The sequence below is a fragment of the Ursus arctos genome, unplaced genomic scaffold, assembly GCF_023065955.2.
Source record: "Ursus arctos isolate Adak ecotype North America unplaced genomic scaffold, UrsArc2.0 scaffold_1, whole genome shotgun sequence".
Taxonomy (NCBI): domain Eukaryota; kingdom Metazoa; phylum Chordata; class Mammalia; order Carnivora; family Ursidae; genus Ursus; species Ursus arctos.
The window spans coordinates 66,619,934-66,640,262 of record NW_026622763.1 but is presented as its reverse complement, the minus strand read 5'-3'; the positions used below and the strand labels follow the sequence as shown (position 1 = coordinate 66,640,262).

Sequence of the window (20,329 nt, the reverse complement as noted above, 5' to 3'; positions counted from 1 at the left end):
CATGCTACCTAGAGCAATCTATACATTCAATATAATCCCTTTCAAAATATCATCAACTTTTTTCACAGAGGTGGGACAAATAACCCTAAAATTTGTATGAAACCAGAAAAGACCCCAAACAGCCAAAGAAATGTTGAAAAAGAAAACCAAAACTAGTGGCATCACAATTCTGGACATCAAGCTGTATTACAAAGCTGTAATCATCGAGATAGTATGGTACTGCCACAAAAACGGACACATAGGTCAATGGAACAGAATAGAGAACCCAGAAATGGACCCTCAACTCTATGGTGAACTAATCTTTGACAAAGCAGGAAAGAATATCCAATGGAAAAAAGACAATCTCTTTAACAAATGGTGTTGGGAAAATTGGACCACCCATGCAGAAGAATGAAACTGGACCATTTTCTTACACCATACAGAAAAACAGACTCAAATGGATGAAAGATCTAAATGTGAGACAGGAATCCATCAAAATCCTAGAGAAAAACACAGGCAGCAACCTCTGTAACTTTAGCCATAGCAACTTCTTGTTAGACATGTCTCCAAAGGCAAGGGAAACAAAGGCAAAAATGAACTATTGGGACTTCATCAAGATAAAAATCTTTTGCACAGCAAAGGGGAACAGTCGACAAAACCAAAAGACAACCAACAGAATGGGTGACATTTGCAAATATCTGATAAGATGAAGGGCTAGTATCCAAAATCTATAAAGAACTTGTCAAACTCAACACCCAAAGAACAAATAATCCAATCACAAAATGGGCAGAAGACGTGAACAGACATTTTTCTATAGAAGACATACAAATGGCCAGCAGACACATGAAAAAATGCTCAACCTCACTCAGCATCAGGGAAATAAAATCAAAACCACAATGAGATACCACCTCACACTGGTCAGAATGGCTAAAATTAGGGGCGCCTGGGTGGCACAGTCGTTAAGCGTCTGCCTTCGGCTTAGGGTGTGATCCCAGCGTTATGGGATTGAGCCCCACATCAGGCTCCTCTGCTGGGAGCCTGCTTCTTCCTCTCCCACTCCCCCTGCTTGTGTTCCCTCTCTCGCTGGCTGTCTCTGTCAAATAAATAAATAAATAAATCTTAAAAAAAAAATAAAGAATGGCTAAAATTAACAAGTCAGAAGATGACAGATGTTGGCAAGGATGAGGAGAAAGAGGAACCCTTTACCCTATGACCCAGCAATTGCACTACTAGGGATTTATCCCAAAGATCAAAGGTAGTGATCCGAAGGAGCACCTGCACCTCAATATTTATAGCAGCAATGTCCACAACAGCCAAACTATGGAAAGAACCCAGATGTCCATTGATTATATATATATATATATATATAATATATATATATATAATATATATATATATATATATATATATACACACACACACACACACATATATACAGTGGAATACTACTCAGCCATCAAAAAAGAAATCTTGCCATTTGCAATGATATGGATGGAACTAGAGGGTATTATGCTAAGTGAAATAAGTCAATCAGAGAAAGACAATGATCAGATGATCTCACTCATATGTGGAATTTAAGAAACAAAACAGAGAGGATCATATAGGAAGGGAGGAAAAAATAAAACAACAAAATCAGAGAGGGAGACAAATCATAAGAGATTCTTAATCATAGGAAACAAACTGTGGGTTGCTGGAGGAGAGCAAAGTGGAGAGGTGAGGTAGCTGGCTGATGGACATTAAGGAGGGCACATGATAAAACGAACTGGGTATTATATAAGACTGATGAGTCCCTGAACTCTATCTCTGAAATTAATAATACACTGTATGTTAATTAATTGAATTTAAATAAAAAGAAACTAAAATTAAAATGACACTCTGAGTGTTTAAAAAAAAGAATATATTCTAAACATTAAAGAGTAAGAATTAAAAATAAAAAACAACAAAGACCAAGAACAGCAAACAAACAAAAAACAGAAACAAAACCCACTGCTTCCAAACTAAGGGAAACTGAAAAAGGGAAAATAAATTTTATTTTTTCAAACAGAAAGCATTAAATCGGGGAAACACACACACACACAAACAAAACAAAAAGCACAAAATAAGATTAAGATGATAGCAATATGTCCAAATAGATCAGTAATCCCAATAAATACAATGGTCTAAATTCACCCATTAGCCAATATATATTGTCAAGGAGATGAACAAAACTATATCCCCAATTCTGTTAAAGGACTGGAGGTAGAGAGAAGCCATGCTGCCTTCTGGTTTCAATTTTCTATACAAAACAGGCTAACGATTTAAGTCTAAGGTTGTACAGACTCTCTTCTAAAATATTATTCTTCCTTCTCTCCCCACCAAAACACTGATCACGCATACTTAATAAAAAGATCTCCCAGCCTCACTGGGTCTCCAAAATGCTAGTAGCCAGGATTATCCTTTTAGAAGGAAACTGAAATATTCTTCTCTTGGGAATAGGACCAGCCCAAAGAAAAGACCTGATATCTGGCCTGGCTCCCCAAAGAAGCAGTCCTCATAACCATTTAAGGACGCCTTCAATAAATAAACCATACCCAACTAGCTATTTAATGTCTCTTATTTTTAGTATAAACAGGCAGTCAAGGATCAGAAGACATCTGAGAAAAGCCACTAACATAAAAGACTAAACTAAAAAACTGAAAGAGAAACTTGGAACGAACAAAGGGATATGAAACCTTCTAAAGAACTCACATTGCTTATTGAGAAAGAAGCAAACTCATATATGATTAATGGAAGTGCAAAATGGTACAATCCCTATCGATAAGAGTTTGGTTATATCTAACAAAATTTTAAATGTATTTACCCTGTGACTCAGAGTTCCTATTTCAAGGATCCATCCTGAATATATATCTCCACCAGTAAAAAAAAAAAAAACATATTTCCAAAGTTATTCACTGAGGCATTATTTATAATAACAAAGACCAGAACAACAAAAATAACCATATTAGGGCATTAGCTGAATAAACTGTTAAATATTCACATAATACTATGCAGCCATAAAAAAGAGTGAGGAAGCTCTCTATGTACTGATTTGGAATGATCTCCAAGATACATTGTTAAATGAAAAAAAAACCAAGATGCAACACAAGCTATCTCAAGAAAAAAGAAAAAGCTCAAATAAACAACCTAATCTTATACCTTAGAGAGCTAGAAAAACAAACAAATAAACAAACAAAGCCCAAAGCTAGTAGAAGGAAGGAAATAATATTAGAACAGAAATAAATGAAAGTGGGGTGCCTGGGTGGCTCAGTTGGTTAAGTGTTGACTTGTGATTTCAGCTCAGGTCATGATCTCACGGGTTGTGAGATCGAGCCCCACAGTGACAGGCTCCATGCTCAGTGGGGAGTCTGCTTGAGAGTCTCTCCCTTTGCCCCCCCCAACACATGCATGCTCTCTCTCTAAAATAAATAAATAAATAAATAAATAAATAAATAAATAAATAAATAAATAATTTTTAAAAAAAGAAATAAATGAAACAAGACTAAAAAAAAAAAAATAGAAAAGATCAATGAAACCAGAAGCTGACTCTTTCAAAAGATAAAATTGATAAACCTTTAGTCTGACTCATCAAGAAAAAAGAAGGAGAGCTCAAATAAATAAAATCAGAAATGAAGGAGAGGTAACAACCGGCACCACAGAAATAAAGGATTGTAAGAGAATACCATAGAGAATTAATTGCCAACAAATTGGACAACCTGAAAGAAATGGATGAATTCCTGGAAACAGCTTATCTTCCAAAACTGAAATAGGAAGAAACAGGAAATTTGAACAGAATACAAGAAATGAAACTGAATTGGTAAAAAACAAAAACAAAACCTCCACACAAACAAAAATCCAGCACCAGGTGGCTTCACAGGTGAATTCCACCAAAGAGTTAACAGCTTCTCTTCTCAAACTATTCCAAAAATAGAGGAAGAAAAACTTCCAAATTCATGCTACAAGTCCAGCGTTGCTCTACTACCAAGACCAGACAAAGCAAATATGAAAAAAGAATACTACAGTGTGATATCTCTGATGAACGTAGCTGCAAAAATCCCCAACAAAATGCTAGCAAACTAAATTCAACAATACATTAAAAAAATCATTCTCCATAATCAAATTACATTTATTCTAGGGATGCAAAAATGGTTCATATTCACAAAGCAATGTGCTATGTCACATTAATAAGAGAAAGGATAAAAACCATATGATCATCTAAATAGAGGCAAAAAAATTTTGATAAAATACAACATCCATTCATGGCAAAAACCTTCAATAAAGTGGGTTTAGAGAGAACATACCTCAATATAATAAAGGTCATATATGAAAACCCCACAGCTAACATCATACACAATGGGGAAAAACTGAAAGCATTTCCTCTAAGATCAGAAACAAAATATGAATGCCCACTCTCACCACTTTCATTCAACTTAGTACTGGAAGTTATAGTTCTAGCAATCAGACAAGAAAAAGAAATGAAAAGAATCCATATTGATCATGAATAAGTAGAACAGTTATTATTTGCAGATGACATGACATTATACATAGAAAATTCTAAAGATGACCAAAAAACAATTAGAACTAATGTAAAGTCACAGGATACAAAATTAATATAGAGAATTTTGTCGCATTCCTATACACTAATTATGAAGTAGCAGAAAGAGAAATTAAGAAAATAATCCCATTTGCAACTGCACCAAAAAGAATAAAATACCTAGGAATAACTTAACCAAGGAGGTGAAAGACCAGTACTTTGAAAACTATAACACATTAATGAAAGAAATTAGAGATGACACAAATTGAACAATAATCGACACTCACAGATCGGAAGAAATAATATTGTTAAAATATTCAAAATACCCAAAGCAATCTATAGTCAACGCAATGTTCATCAAAATACCAATATTTTTTACAGAACTAGTACAAATAACACTAACATTTGTATGGAACCACAAAAGACCCTGAATACCCAAAGCAATCTTGAGAAAGAACAAAACTGAAGGTATCACAATCCCAGATTTCAAGATATACTACAAAGCTGTGGTAATCAAAATATAGTATTGTAACAAAAACAGACACATAGATCAATGGAACAGAATAGAGAGCCCAGAAATAAATACATGATTATATGGTCAATTAGTCTATAACAAAGAAGGCAAGAATACACAATGGAGAAAAGACAATCTCTTCAATAAATGGTATTGGGAAAACAGGACAGTTACGAACAAAAGAATGAAACTGGACTATTTTCTTACACCACACATGGAAATAAACTCAAAATGGATTAAAGATCTAAATGAGACACCTGAAGCCATAACCTCCTAGAAGAAAACACAAGCATTAGTAATCGCTTTGAGACAGGCCTTTGCAACATTTTTCTAGCTCTGTCTCTTCAGGCAAGGGAAATAAGAGCAAGAATAAACTATTGGGGCTACACCAAAATGAAAAGCTTTTGCATAGCAAAGGAAACCATCAACAAATGAAAAGGCAATCTACTAAATGGGAGAAGATACTTGGAAATGATGTATCTGATAAAGGTTAATATCAAAAAATACAAAGAAGTTCTATAATTTAACATCAAAAATACAAATAACCCAATTGAAACAATGGGCAGAGGACCTAAACATTTTTCCAAAGAATACATACAGATTACCAATACACACATGAAAAGATGCTCAATATCACTAATCACCAGGGAAATGCAAACCAGGACTACAATGACATATTACCTTATACCTGTCAGAATGACTTGAATCAAAAAGACAAGAAATAACAAGGTGGTTGTGGAGAAAGAGGAACCCCTGTATACCATCGGTGGGAATGTAAATTGGTGGAACCACTGTAGAAGAGTATGGAGGTTCCTCAAAAAATTAAAAATAGAAATACCATATAATCTAGTAATCCCACTACTAAGTATTTACCCAAAGAAAACAAAAACACTAATTCAAAAAGATATATACATCCTTACGTTTATTGCAGCATTATTTGCAATAGTCAAGGATGCAAGGAACCCAAGTGTCCATTGATAGATGAATGGATAATGAAGATGTGGTACGCACACACACACACACACACACACACACACACACACTGGAAAATTATTCAGCCATTACAAAAAATGAGATCTTACTACTTATGACAATGTGGATGGACCTAGAAGGTACTATACTAAGTGAAATAAGTCAAATAAAAACAAATACCATTTGATTTCACTTATATGAGGAATCTAAAAAAACAAATGAACAAAGAAACAAACAAATAACAAAAATACCCTTTTAAATACAGAGAACAAATTAGTGGTTGCCAGAGGGAAGCTGGGTAGGGGAATGGGTGAAATGGATAAAGGGAATTAAGAGGTACCAACTACCAGTTATAAAATAAGTCATGGAGGTGAAAAATACAGCATACAAAATATAGTCAAAATTATTATAATAATATTGCATTGGTAACAGCTGATGACTACACTTATCATGGTCAGCAATGAATTATTGAGTCAATAAGTTCTGCAATGGGGCATCTGGGTGGTTCAATCAGTTAAGTGTCTCACTCTTGATCTCAGTTCAGGTCTTGAGATCAGGGTCATGAGTTCAAGTCTCATATTGGGCTCCACACTGGGTCGGGGGGGGGCTACATAAAAAAAAAAGTAGTGGATCTGAAACTAATACTTTATGTTAATTATACTTCAATTAAAAAAAAAGGCAAGGTACAGAACAGTGAATAAAATAAGTTATGTTTAATCTTAGAAAATAGAAATAAATTACATATATGTATGTATAAATGTATGTATTTGGGTATTTTTGCAAAGGGAAACAATGGAAATATACAAACTAATAAAAATGACTGTCAACAATAACGTCTATAAGAATGGGATGGGGGTGTTTCTCTGTCACATAAATAAATAAAATTTAAAAAAAAAGAATGGGTTGGGGGAAGGGAGGACATGAAAGCAAGACTTCTCTAAATACACCTTTAGATTTTGACTATAAACATTAAAAAATGTTTTATATAGCTTAAAATAAAATTAAATACAAGTAAACCCTGAAAATGAAAACAAACTACAGCAAAAAACCAAATTAAAAAAAACGATGTTACAAAACCATTAGTAAAAGACTTATCAAACATTCTTAGTCAGAATACAGACTTTAAGATATAGATAAAACACGTGAAAAAAATCTTAACTTTCCATCAGTATTTTCACAGTTAGCTTTACTATTGACTTTTAAAAGCTGTCTTACATATATTGTAAAATAAAATAAAATAACATTTTAATGTCATAAGAACCCAGACTTTCAGGATAAGAAAAGCAATTTTAAGTATAAAAACAAAGCAGAAAAGGAAAAAACCTGAAACATTTTGAGTTAGAAATACATATTTGAACTCAATTTTTAAAAAAATGATGTGTGGTGTGTGTGTATATGTGTGTGTATATCTCTATCCATCCTACCTACAGGCACTGATAAAGCCCATAATTATTAATACCATCCCAGTAGAGAATGAGTACACCTAAAATACCTGCCATTAGTTTCTATATGCTATTCTGACAAAAAGGAGCGAGGAAAAATGGCTGATTTTCAGGGGTGAGGAAAGTACAATATGAGCCTGGGGCATCATCATGTGAAAAAACAGTGATGTGCTCAAAGACTATAAAAGGATAAGTCAAAAGGACACAAAATCAGCTTGAAGGGACTCTTAATGGGCAGATTTGGAATAATTTAAGTGTTAAAAGAGTATATGTAATTGACTCTAAGATACTGAATTAATAAACATTCAAGAATCCATTGTACCAGTCAAAGGGAAAGGAAAAAAAAATCTTTTGCCACCAAAGGAGAGGACTATCAAATCACTTATACAGTGAAAATTGGTAAATGTTCAAGAATTAGACATTCACCCTGCTTTTTTTACTCTAGTTGGTGAGGGAGAGCTCTACTTCAAAGAAAAAACAAGTCCGCTAATAAATATAAAAAGAACAATCCAATTAGAAAGTGCCATTCTGTAACCCCCAGTGTAATGACTGACTTAGGAATATTTGCACAATTAGCAAGGCACCTGGGTGGCTCAGTCGGTTGAGTGTCCGGCTCCTGATTTTGGCTCAGATCATGATCTCAAGGTCGTGGAATCAAGTCCCAGACTGGACTGTGAACTCAGTGAGAGTCTACTTAAAATCCTCTCTCTCCCTCTTCCTGTGCCCCTCCCCCCACTCGTGCACTCTAAAAATAAATTCTTTTAAAGAAGGGAGGGATATTTGCACAACAGCAAATATCTTTTCCCACTGATCACTTGCTAATTGCAAAGGGAAAGTACATCTTTACAATGAAGAGGTCAAGCAGTCAACACCTTCACCAAATGATCAAACATAGCATCATGGATAGTGGAACAACCTGATAATTATATCCTTCCATTATTATGTAAGATGAAATACCCAGTAGTCATCTATGAAGTATTCTTGCCAAAAAGATCTAACCTGAATTTAATGAAATTGAATTTAGAAACACAAAGCACAGAACAAGTAAAAAAACAAAAAAACAAAACAAGAGAAAACAATCAGACAAATCCAGGATATGATTCCTTCTTCAAGACAACTTTCTTGGGCTCTTTAAAAGGACAAAGCTATTTTTAAAAAATGAAAGAACTGTTCAACATGAAAAGAGACTAATAGATACAATACCCAAATGCAATGAATGAATCTGATTGTATTTGAATTTTATTTATTTTTAAAAGATTAATTCATCTATTTTGAGAGGTAGAGAGAGAGAGAACACGTGTGAGCAGGGGTAGGGGCAGAGGGAGAGAATCTTCAAGCAGACTCCATGCTGAGCATGGAGCTGGACGTAGGGCTTGATCCCCATGACCCATGAGATCATGACCCGAGCTGAAACCAAAAACCAGGCACTCAACTGACCGAGCCACCCAGGCACCCCTGTCTTTGAATTAAAACAAAACAAAAAAACAGTTCTAGAAGATATTTTTGGACTGGGAAAATCTGAATATGGATGGATATTAAGTGCCTTAAGGGATTAGTATTAATTTGCTTACATATGACACTAGTTTTATTTTTGAAGAAGAATATTTCTAGGAAATGCATTCTTTTAGGAGACACATCTTGAAGTACTTAGAGGTCAAGTGTCGTGATGATTACATCTTTCAAATAGTTCAGGAAAAAATACAAACATGTGGGTAAATATGGCAAATGTTAACAATTATAAATCTAGAAGGTGAGTATAGGGTAATCACAGTACTGTTCTTTCAGTTTTTCTGTATATTTGAAAACATTCGTAATAAATTATTTGAAAAAATACAGAATATGAGTTCATATTAATAATAGATTAGCAACATTTTTTTAAAAAATTGGAAAATGAAATTGAGGAAATTTAGAAAATAGAGCATAAAGGCAAAGAGATAATCATTCATACACATATACACACACACACGTGTATGTAGGCATGTGCATATCCACCTATATATACATCAATCTAAGAAGAGTTTCATAAAACAAATTTAAGAGAATACACACAGGAAGAAACCAACTAAAAAATAACAAAAGAAAGTATCTCAGAACTAAAGAACATAAATTTAAAATTGAAAAGGCTCATGGAGTGCTTAGCACTGTGATAAAATCAAATTCTCACCAAGACACATTATCATGAAATTCCAGAATAGTTAGGATAAAAAGGTCCTACAAGTTTCAAGAGGGAATAAACAAGTCAGATACAAAAAACAAAAAACAAAAAAAACCCCCAAAAAACAACAAATGGCTTCATATAGCACTACTAGAAGCTAAAAAAAAAAAAAAAAAAGCAACGCCTTAGAAGTTCTGTAAGAAATTTCTTCCACACTAGAATTTTATATCCTGCTGGGTATAAGAAATCAAATATAAGTAATTTCAGGCACAAGAGGCCTCAAAAACTTTAATTCTTATACACCATTTCTCAAGAAACTACTGGAGGATGTGCCTCACTAAAATAGGTAGAAAACAGGAAAGAGAAACTGGGATTCAGAAAACTGGATTCAACTCAAGACAGATGTAAAATGAATCCCCAGATGATGGTAGATCCCTGGAAAATGGCTGTGTATGAGGCATAGAGAATGACCAATTCAGAGTACAGCAGATCAGAAGCCTTCAATGAGGTGACTTAAAGAAAATAAAAATGATAAACTACATAATGTGTGTAAATGTACTGAGAAGCAATTTAGACAACTGGGCAGGTTTGGTGGATAAATGAATGACAGATGTAAAAACCCCAAAGGAAAAAAACACATAGAAAATAAATTTATATTTGATCATGGAATAGGAAAAGTTTCTTTACAAAAACCTGTTGTTAAAGTTGTTAGATTCTACAAGCAATATTTGCTCTATATAGCAAAAAAAAAAAAAGTATAGAAAAATATATAGGAGAAAATTAAACCCACCTAAAATTGTATTACTTAGAGAAAATAGTCATTCATTAAACACATAATTATTCAATGCTAACTATATGTCCTGCCCTATTTTAGTATCTGGGATTCAGCAGTGCCTAAAATAAATTCTTGTTTTCATAAAGTTTACATTTTAGTGAGTAGAGACGAACAAACCATTAGACATAGATTAGGTCGGTGGTAAAAAGAAAAATAAAAGTAGGATAAGTGGGACAGAGTAAAAATAAAAAGGGAGGGATGGGCTATGCGCTATAGAGTGACTAGGAAAGTCATTGCTGATAAAAGGATATTCTGGCAGAAAGTTCAATGAAGTGAGTCAATAAACAATGTAAGTACCTGGAGAAGAGCATTCTAGAGGGGAAAAAAAAGCAACTGGAAAGACCCTGAGAAACACATGGCTCACACTTTGAAGCAACATCCAAGGAGCCAGTGTGGCTAGATGAATGAAACATGGAACCAGATATAGAATGTTAAAACCAGAGAGAAATGGAAGTTGGGGGATGGGAGGCATTCATAAACTTTGTAGGGCATAGTAAGGACTCTGGATTTTACTCTGACAAAGGTGCTGGAAGTTATACACAGAGAAATGACTTAATTTCTATAGTTAAAGGATTGCCCTGGCTCCTATGTGAAGAATAGATTATAAGGAAGCAAAACTGGAATTAAGAGATCAGTTAAGCAACTTAAAAAAAATAATAATTCCAGTTAGCTAACATACAGTGTTATACTAATTTCAGGTGTACTATACAGTAATTCAACAATTCCATGTATTACCCTGTGCTCATCACAACAAGTGCACTCCTTAATCCCCATCACTTATTTAAACCCATCCCATGGCCCGCTGCCCTCTGGTAACCATCAGTTTCTTCTCCATAATTAAGAGTCTGTTTCTTGATTTGTTTTTTCTTCCTTTGCTTGTTTCTTAAATTTCACATATGAATGAAATCATATGGTATATGTCTTTCTCTGACTGATTTATTCTGCCTACTATTATACTCTCTAGCTCCATCCATGTCTTTGCGAATGGAAAGATTTCATTCTTTTTTAAGGCTGAGCAATATTCCATTGTATATACACACCACTTCTTTATCCAATTGATGGACCCCTGGGCTGCTTCCATACCTTGGCTACTATAAATAATGCTGCTATAAACATAGGGGTGCATGTAACACTTTGTTGTTGTTGTTGTTGTTTTTTAATGCTGGTTATCACTTAATGTGCCTCCAGCTTCTTTTTTTTTTTAAGATTTTATTTATTTATTTGACAGAGATAGAGACAGCCGGCGAGAGAGGGAACACAAGCAGGGGGAGTGGGAGAGGAAGAAGCAGGCTCATAGCAGAAGAGCCTGATGTGGGGCTCAATCCCATAACGCTGGGATCACACCCTGAGCTGAAGGCAGACGCTTAACAGCTGTGCCACCCAGGCGCCCCGCATGTATCTCTTTGAATTAGTGTTTTTGTATTCCCTGGGTAAATACCTAGTAGTGGAATTACCAGATTATATGGTATTTCTATTTTTAATTTTTTTTGAGGAACCACCATACTATTTTCCACAGTGGCTGTACCAGTTTGCATTCCCACCAACAGTGCAAGAATGTTCTTTTTTCTCCATATCCTTGCCAACACCTGTTTTTTCTTGTGTTGATTTCAGCCATTCTGACAGGTGTCAGGTGAAATCTCATGGTTGTTTTGATTTGCCTTTCCCTTATGGTAAGTGATGATGAATATCTTTTCATTTGTCAGTTGGCCATCTGTATGCCTTCTTTGGAGAAGTGACTATTAATGTCTTCTACCCATTTTTTATGGGATTATTTGGGGATTTTTTTGGTGTTGGGTCATATAAGTTCTTTATATATTTTGGATACTAACTCCTTATAGGATATGACATTTGCAAACATCTTCTCCCATACAGTAGGTTCTCTTTTAGGTTTATTGTTTCCTTTGCTATGCAGAAGATTTTTACTGTGTTGTAGTTCAAATAGTTTATTTTTGCTTTTGTTTCCCTTATTTCTCAGGAGACATATCTAGAAAGATGTTGTTACAGCTTATGTCAGAAAAATTACCACCTGTGTTTTCTAGGACTTTTACAGTTTTGGCATTTAGGTCCTTAATCCATTTTAAGTTTATTTTTGTGTGTAGTGTAAGAAAATGGTCCAGTTTCATTCTTTTGCATGTAGCTGTCCAGTTTTCCCAACACCATTTGTTGGAAACTATCTTTTCCCCGTTGGATATTCTTGCCTCCTTTGTCAAAGATTAATTGACCATGTAATCATGGGTTTCTTTCTGGACTTCCTATTCTGTTTCATGTTTTTGTGCCATTACCATTTTGATTACTACAGCTTTGTAATATAACTTGAAGTCCAGAATTGTGATTGCCCCCAGCTTTGCTTTGCTTTTTCAAGATTGCTTTGGCTATTCAGGGAGTTTTGTGGTTTCATACAAATTTTAGAATTGTTTGTTCTAGTTCTATGAAAAATGCTGTTGGTATTTTGATAGGAATTGCATTAAATGTGTGCATTGCTTTGGGTATAGACATTTTAACAATATTTGTTCTTCCAATCCGTGAGCACAGAATGTCTTTCCATTTCTTTGTGTCACCTTCAGCTTCTTTCATCAGTGCTTTATAGTTTTCAGAATACAGGTCTTTCACCTCTTTGGTTAGGTTTATTCCTATGTATTTTATTACTTTTGGTGCAACTATAAATGTATTTATTTTCTTAATTTCTCTTTCTGCTTCTTCATTATTGGCGTATAGAAATGTGGGACGCCTGGGTAGCGCAGTCGTTAGGCGTCTGCCTTCGGCTCAGGGCGTGATCCCGGCGTTCCGGGACCGAGTCCCACATCAGGCTCCTCTGCTGGGAGCCTGCTTCTTCCTCTCCCACTCCCCCTGCTTGTGTTCCCTCTCTCGCTGGCTATCTCTGTCAAATAAATAAATAATCTTTAAAAAAAAATGTAACAGAAGGGGTGCCTGGGTGGCTTAGTCACCTGAGTGTCTAACTCTTGGTTTCGACTCAGGTCATGATCTCAGTGTTGTGAGATAGAGCCCCATGTCAGGCTCCATGCTCAGTGTGGAGTCTGCTTGAGATTCTTTCCCCATCTGCTCCTGCCCTTGCCCTGGCTCATGCTTAGATAGATAGATAGATAGATAGATAGATAGATAGATATAGAAAAAAAGAAATCTTACCCCCCAAAAATGCAAGACTTCTTCTGTACATTGATTTTGTATCCTATGACTTTACTGAATTTGTTTATCAGCTCTAGTAGTTTTTTTGGTGGTCTTTTGGGTTTTCTATATATAGTATTATGTCATCTGCATAGTTAAAATTTTACTTTTTCTTGGATGCCTTTTCTTTCTGTTGTCTGATTGCTGTGGCTAGGACTTTTAGCACTATGTTGAATAAAAGTGGTGAGTGGGCATTCTCTTGTTCTTGACATTAGGGGAAAAACTGTTTTTGCCCATTAAGGATGATGTTAGCTGTAGGTTTTTCTTATATGGGCTTGTATTGAGGTCTATTTCCTCTAAACCTACTTTATTAAAGGTTTTTATCATGAATGGATATTGTACTTTGTCAAATGCATCTATTGAAATGATCACACGGTTCTTACCCTTTCTCTTATTGACATGACGTATCACATTGATTGAGAATACTGAGCCACCCTTACAACCCAGGAATAAATCCCGTTTGATCCTCGTGAATGATTTTTTTTTTTAATGTATCATTGGATCTGGTTTGCTAGCATTTTGTTGAGAATTTTTGCATCAATATTCATTAGGGATATTGGCCTGTATTTCTCTTTTTTTGTGGTGTCTTTATCTGGTTTTGATTATCAGGTAATGCTGGCCTCATAGATTGAATTTGGAAGTTATCCTTCCTTTCCTATTTTTTTTCGAATATCCAAAAATTCTTCTAGCTTGAGAAGAATAAATATTAACTCTTCCTTAAATGTTTGGTAGAATTCACCTGTAAAGTCATCTGGTCCTGGACTTGGAGTTTTCAGTACTGATTCATTTTCTTTGCTGGTTATCAGTCTGTTCAAATTTTTTATTTCTGCCTATTTCAGTTTTTGGTAGTTTATATGTTCCTAGAAATTTATCCATTTCTTCTAGGTTGTCCAGTTTGTTGGCATATAGTTTTTTATAATAGTCTCTTATAATTGTATTTGTTATTTTGGTGTTATTTCCCCTCTCTCATTTGTGATTTTATTTGTGTCCTTTCTCCTTTTTTCTTGATAAGTCTGGCTACAGCTGATCAATTTTATTGAGTTTTTCAAATAATCAGCCAGTGGTTTCATTGATCTGTTCTACTGTTTTTTTAGTTTCTATGTCATTTATTTCTGCTCTAATCTTTATTATTTCCTTCCTTCTGCTGGTTTGGGGTTGTTTGTTTTTTCTTTTTCTGGTTCCTTTAGGTGGAACATTAGGTTGTTTATTTGAGATTTTTGTTGCTTTTAGGCTTGTATTGATATAAACTTCCCTCTTAGAACCACTTTTGCTGCATCCTGATGGTTTTGGGCCATTGTGTTTTCATTTTCATTTGTTTCCATGTACTTTTTTTCTTCTTTCATTTCCTGGTTGACCCATTCATTGTTTAGTAGCATATCATTATTTTTTTTAAAGATTTTATTTATCTATTTGACTGAGTGAGAGAGCACAAGCAGGGGGAGCAGCAGAGCGAGAGGGAGAAGAAGGGAGGGCTCCCTGCTCAGTGAGGCTCGATCCTAGGAGCCCAGGATCATGACCTGAGCTGAACACAGACGCTCAACCATCTGAGCCACCCAGGCACCTCAAGTAGCATATTATTTAACTTCCATGTATTTGAGGTCTTTCCATATTTTAGTTGTGGTTGACTTCTAGTTTCAGTGTTGTGGTCAAAAAAGATGTTGTGATATGACTTTGATCTTGAATTTGTTGAAGCTTCTTTTGTGGGCTAATATGAGATGTGTTCTGGAGAATGTTCCATGTGCACTTGAAAAGAATGTGAATTCTGCTGTTTTAGGATGGAATGTTCTGAATATATCTGTTAAATCCATCTGTTCCTGTGTGTCATTCAAAGCCATTTTTTCCTTGTTGATTTTCTGTTTAGATGATCTCTCCATTGATATAAGCGGGGTGTTAAAGTCCCCTACTATTATTGTATTAGTATCGATTAGTTCCTTTATATTTGTTATTATTTTTTATATTTGGGTGCTCCTATAGGAAGCTTTTTTAATAACTCTGGTGAAAGATTATAGCAGCTATTAAGATCTTAGTGTAATTCCCTCTAGTCTTTTCCTGTGCATTTTACTGTATGTATAATTAATGTAACTGGGATTAAAAGATGTGTACAGTTACATACCATGCTTATATGTAAAGTTAAAATCTTTCATGTAATTTAAAATTCTCATAAAAGGTAACAATTCTGTATCTAACAAATATTTTTCTTTGTTTCTTATATCCTAATACGTTTATTTAAGTATTAAATGATATATAGAAACTTTGAATAAAAAATCTGAGAAAATTATAACAATAGAAATCGTCAAAAATAATGTTTAAACAAATCAACTTCATATGCTGAAATACTGTGTAGCTATTAAAAACAACACCTAACATTATTTTTAACATATGAGATAATGCTTATATAATGGAAAGTATAAAAAACAGAATAAGATTATATACACCAATATTCTTATCTATGTAAAGTATATATCAAAAACACTGGAAGGAAATATATACAAATATTATTTCTGGATGGTGAGATTATGGGTATTTTTCTATTGTATTCTGCACTCTTCAAATTTTCTATAATGAATTGGAATTAATTTTATAATTTAAAGAAGTTCATATTAACACAAATTAAGAAACACATAGAATTGAAAGATATAAATTCAAATGTCTTATATGATACTAATCAGCTGTTTCTTAGATTAAGTTCTCTCCTAAATATTGATTTTCTCACTTTGAAAATGAGGATAATAGTTTCACCCTCAAAAATGACTCTGAAGATTATAAACATGAGTGCTCTCAACTCAGTATAATTCCTAACATATTCAATGCTTGATAAATGTTTAAACAAATATGAAAATCTGATGGTCTGAGAATTCATATTTCAAGTAATATGCAAACTCTCTCACGAAGATCTGATTTAAAACAAGTGAAAAATGTCATTTTTTCTTTCACTCTGTTCACTCTTACCTGCCATCCAATTCAAACTAAAGAAAAATAGATGACTCCAAAATTAATATAAAAGGCAAACCAAACTGCTACCTTCCTTCTTGGGGCATCTGTCTGCCTAAAGTACTCCCTAATATCAGAAAGAAACTTTCAAATTTTGCTGCTAAAAATTCTCTTCCTAAAGTTGAATGTAAATGCTGAAGAGGAATTATTTAAGTCCCCATTTGTCAAGCAGATGCTGAATGAAAAGTGATTAAAGCACAATTTCCCACAGCTGATGAGAGCTTGGAAATTCATATATGGTACTGACTCAATTTAACAGAAAATTATCAACTGATCATAGATTGGGATGGAAGTACTTTTAACATAATAAATATATAAAATTTTAATAGTGGCCAAGGATTCAAGGTAACTGTGGACTGTAGATGTTGAAGAAAAAGACAGGCATTTCCTCTCACTAGAGGAATCTAAAATTACCTTATCTGCTACAGATTTTTTCCCATAATTATGACTTTCAGATTTTGTTATGTGTGGGCAGGTAGGGGAATTATGAATGTCAGTCTTGTGCCAACTACATAATTATTGCTATATACTTATTCATTCAGTCCCTGACTGAGGTAAATGTCCTCATTTTCATACTTTTAAAATAAAATAATAAAGTTCAAAATATTTCTCTAAGCAGCCCCATATGAATGGAAACCTGAGACACTGTGTACTTGCAACTAAACTATTGATTTTTTTAAGGAAATACAACTGCAGGTGTCGCTAGCTTGAAAAGACTAAAACTCCAGATTTAGAGGACAAACAAATTATGAAATTACTGTATTATACAACGTTATCTCACTCTAATCAAACACTTTATCAAATTTTCTTTTAGGTGGAAACCTCACTCCTGAATTTAAGTATTTATTTGTAAATCTTACTTATTGGTGGTGGAGTTTTAATAACCTCATCCTTCTCTTTTGAATAGAAAGGTAAGAGAGATGCATAAGTATAGATTTCAGTAGCAATAAATGAAAAAAATTATGGTGCTTTCATGTTATGATCTTGTTTCACATGAATAATTCCAACAGATGATAGCAATATTCTTACCCCATTTTTTAAGTGAGAACCTAAGGTTCAAAGAGGATAAATGATTTTCCGAAGGTCACCGAACTAGGAAGTACCAGGGTCATAATTTGAATACAGGTCTTCTCACTCTAAACAGTGTTTTTTGTAGTATACAAAATCATCTTTTCTGTGCCACATTTTCTCTCAAGGTAGGTTGTATAAATTTAAGGATTAAAAGCCAAAGTACACTGATGTTAATAACTGCACAATCATTTAAAAAACCATTCCTTATTTTCAAATATCTTTTCCCAAAAGTGACTTTAAAAAACAGGTTCTCTCCACAACATGGCCAAGATGACTCACTAGGAAATTGTTTTTGCATTTCATATTAAGAAATCCAGTTAGGTAATCTTTTCCCATTCTGTGCTAACAACTTTAATATATTCAGAGATGACTAAAAGAAACAACTATTTTGTCTTTATAAAAAGTATAATTGTAACCATAATTCTGTAAGCAACTCTGTAGAATGTCAGCATGGTGAAAGAGAAGTGAACCAAGAGTAAAGAGATTTGCCAGGGACAAACCTTGGGCTAGTTACTTAATAAGCATGTTGTGCTTCATCTGTAAAACAGTAATGACCTATAATATTTCTGTGAGAATTACATAAATATTATTATGATGACAATCTGTAAGGCATCAAGCACTATATAAATATAAGATAACCAAATTACTCATTTGCTCATGTGTTTCCTAATGTAGATACCAATCATTATTCAAATATATAGTTAAACTTATTTTAAGCTATAGAAGTTACTAAAAATTGTGCATAAAACAAATTTTGAATACTCTTTCCCCTCCCACCTATTACTTATAAATTAAAAATTTTTACACATGAAGAATGACTATAAAATTCTAAGTTTACTTTCTACAAATCATATACATAACCAGTCTCATTACTTATCATCTGAAGTGTATCTTATAGGCAATGTGTCATCTCTTTTTCCAATACAGAATAACAATTTGAATTAATCCAAAGTTTACAATGTAGAAGGCATCAAATATTTATATACTGACTCTAAAGGTGATGACTGATTAATGTTAACTAGTAATTCTCAAAGAACTAAAATAAAATGATTGAGATATACTTAATACAAACTATAATAAAAATTTTAATTTTCCTTAAATGATAAAAACTTCTCTTCAAGATCTTCCCTTGCTCTAAGAATTATTATAATGTATATGAATTATTGTACAGTATTTTAATAATCATTTAGCTATCTAAGACTAGTGGTTAGAAAATTAATTTATAAATATGTTTAACATAAGTTAATACGTGCAATCATTTTATTTCCCATATTGTTCATATTATTTTGGATTAATTTTATCAGCCTATATAATCTCCTACAATAATTAAAATTAAACCTAGTAACATATTCAGCATTAAAGTTTTTATATCTTTCAAGGAAAACTGTGCAATAGAATATATAGTTACATAAGGTTTATAGCTATTCTGCTCAATTTTTACTCGTTGATCTTCCATGTATGTTTCCTCTATATTTTACACTTCCAATTTTTCTTATACTTAAGATCCTTAAAAAGCCCATTTTACAATATCTCCTAACACCTATCCTGTTAAACTACTTCCTTCCTTCCTCATCTCCCAACTGTTAGTTTCTTTCTCTTCAGTTTCTTTCATCATAACCTTAAGAAATAATTAACAAAGAATCATTTTTACTTAATGTACTTGAACAAGGAAAAGGGAAGAAACAAGATGTGCAGGAAAACTGATAACCTTCCTATTACTAGTCTTCCCTATTGACTAAATTCAAACAAAAATTGGGGGTCATGAAAAAAAGATAGCAAAGCTGAACACTGAAGTATAGGTTTTTCATGGCTGACCAAAAAAGGATAATTCTGATACCTATTACTCATAGATAATGTTTATGTCCTACACGTTTACCTTAATAGCATATTTATAAGCACTTATGCAATACATTTAATAGTGACAGTACATACCAGTTGACATATTGAATCCAAAGCTTTAAGGAAAAAATAAAAAAGAAAAGCTCTATGAGAAATTTCTAACTATGCAACTATCACATAGAAAATATTTCATATTTTGCATTTTTTGAAAAAGACTTTATATTAGGAAAGCAGGAATTACCAAGAATTTCCTGGTGATTTTCTGAATTCTTCATTTGTAATTATACCAAACTTCTTTATTCTCATATTAAGCCTCTGAAAATGAATAAAATATTTTATAAGCTTAAGAAACTGTAGTAACATTGGAAATAAAACATAACAAAAGATGACAATATACCTAGTAATAATCTCAGGAAAAAAACAACAGATAAAATAATTAAGAACAATATTTAGAACGTCAGATATCTATATAATTTGTGGAGAATATATAGTAAAGAAAAATAAGATTTTAACAGATGAAGATAAATACAATCTCCTAGGCTTTGAAGAAACATAAAGATGGAAAATTTGCCTTACCAGATATTAAAATTTCTTATATAGCAATAATTATGAAAAGTTTGGTTCTGATCACAAAATAGAATCAACAATGTTAATAACAAAACTTAAAAATAATTCATTTATTGGGCATATACTATGAGTCAATCAATGTGTTAAATGGCATATATGTTTTATTCATGTTTACATTTAATGACTCATTTAGCTCTTGCAAAAGATTTATTATCTCTATTTTATAGATAAA

The 20,329-nt window shown here is 33.3% G+C and overlaps 1 long non-coding RNA gene across 1 annotated transcript in view; it reads right to left on the bottom strand.

The window, feature by feature from the left end:
• Positions 1–19,847, bottom strand: part of LOC130541911 (uncharacterized) — a 29,648-nt gene extending 9,801 nt beyond the window's left edge. Inside the window, exons 1-2 of the long non-coding RNA XR_008956008.1 lie at positions 19,772–19,847; positions 19,624–19,646 (exon numbers count right to left, since the gene is read on the bottom strand). This is a non-coding gene — a long non-coding RNA (uncharacterized LOC130541911). The remainder of the gene's footprint in view (positions 1–19,623; positions 19,647–19,771) is intronic.
• Positions 19,848–20,329: the final 482 nt, after the last annotated feature.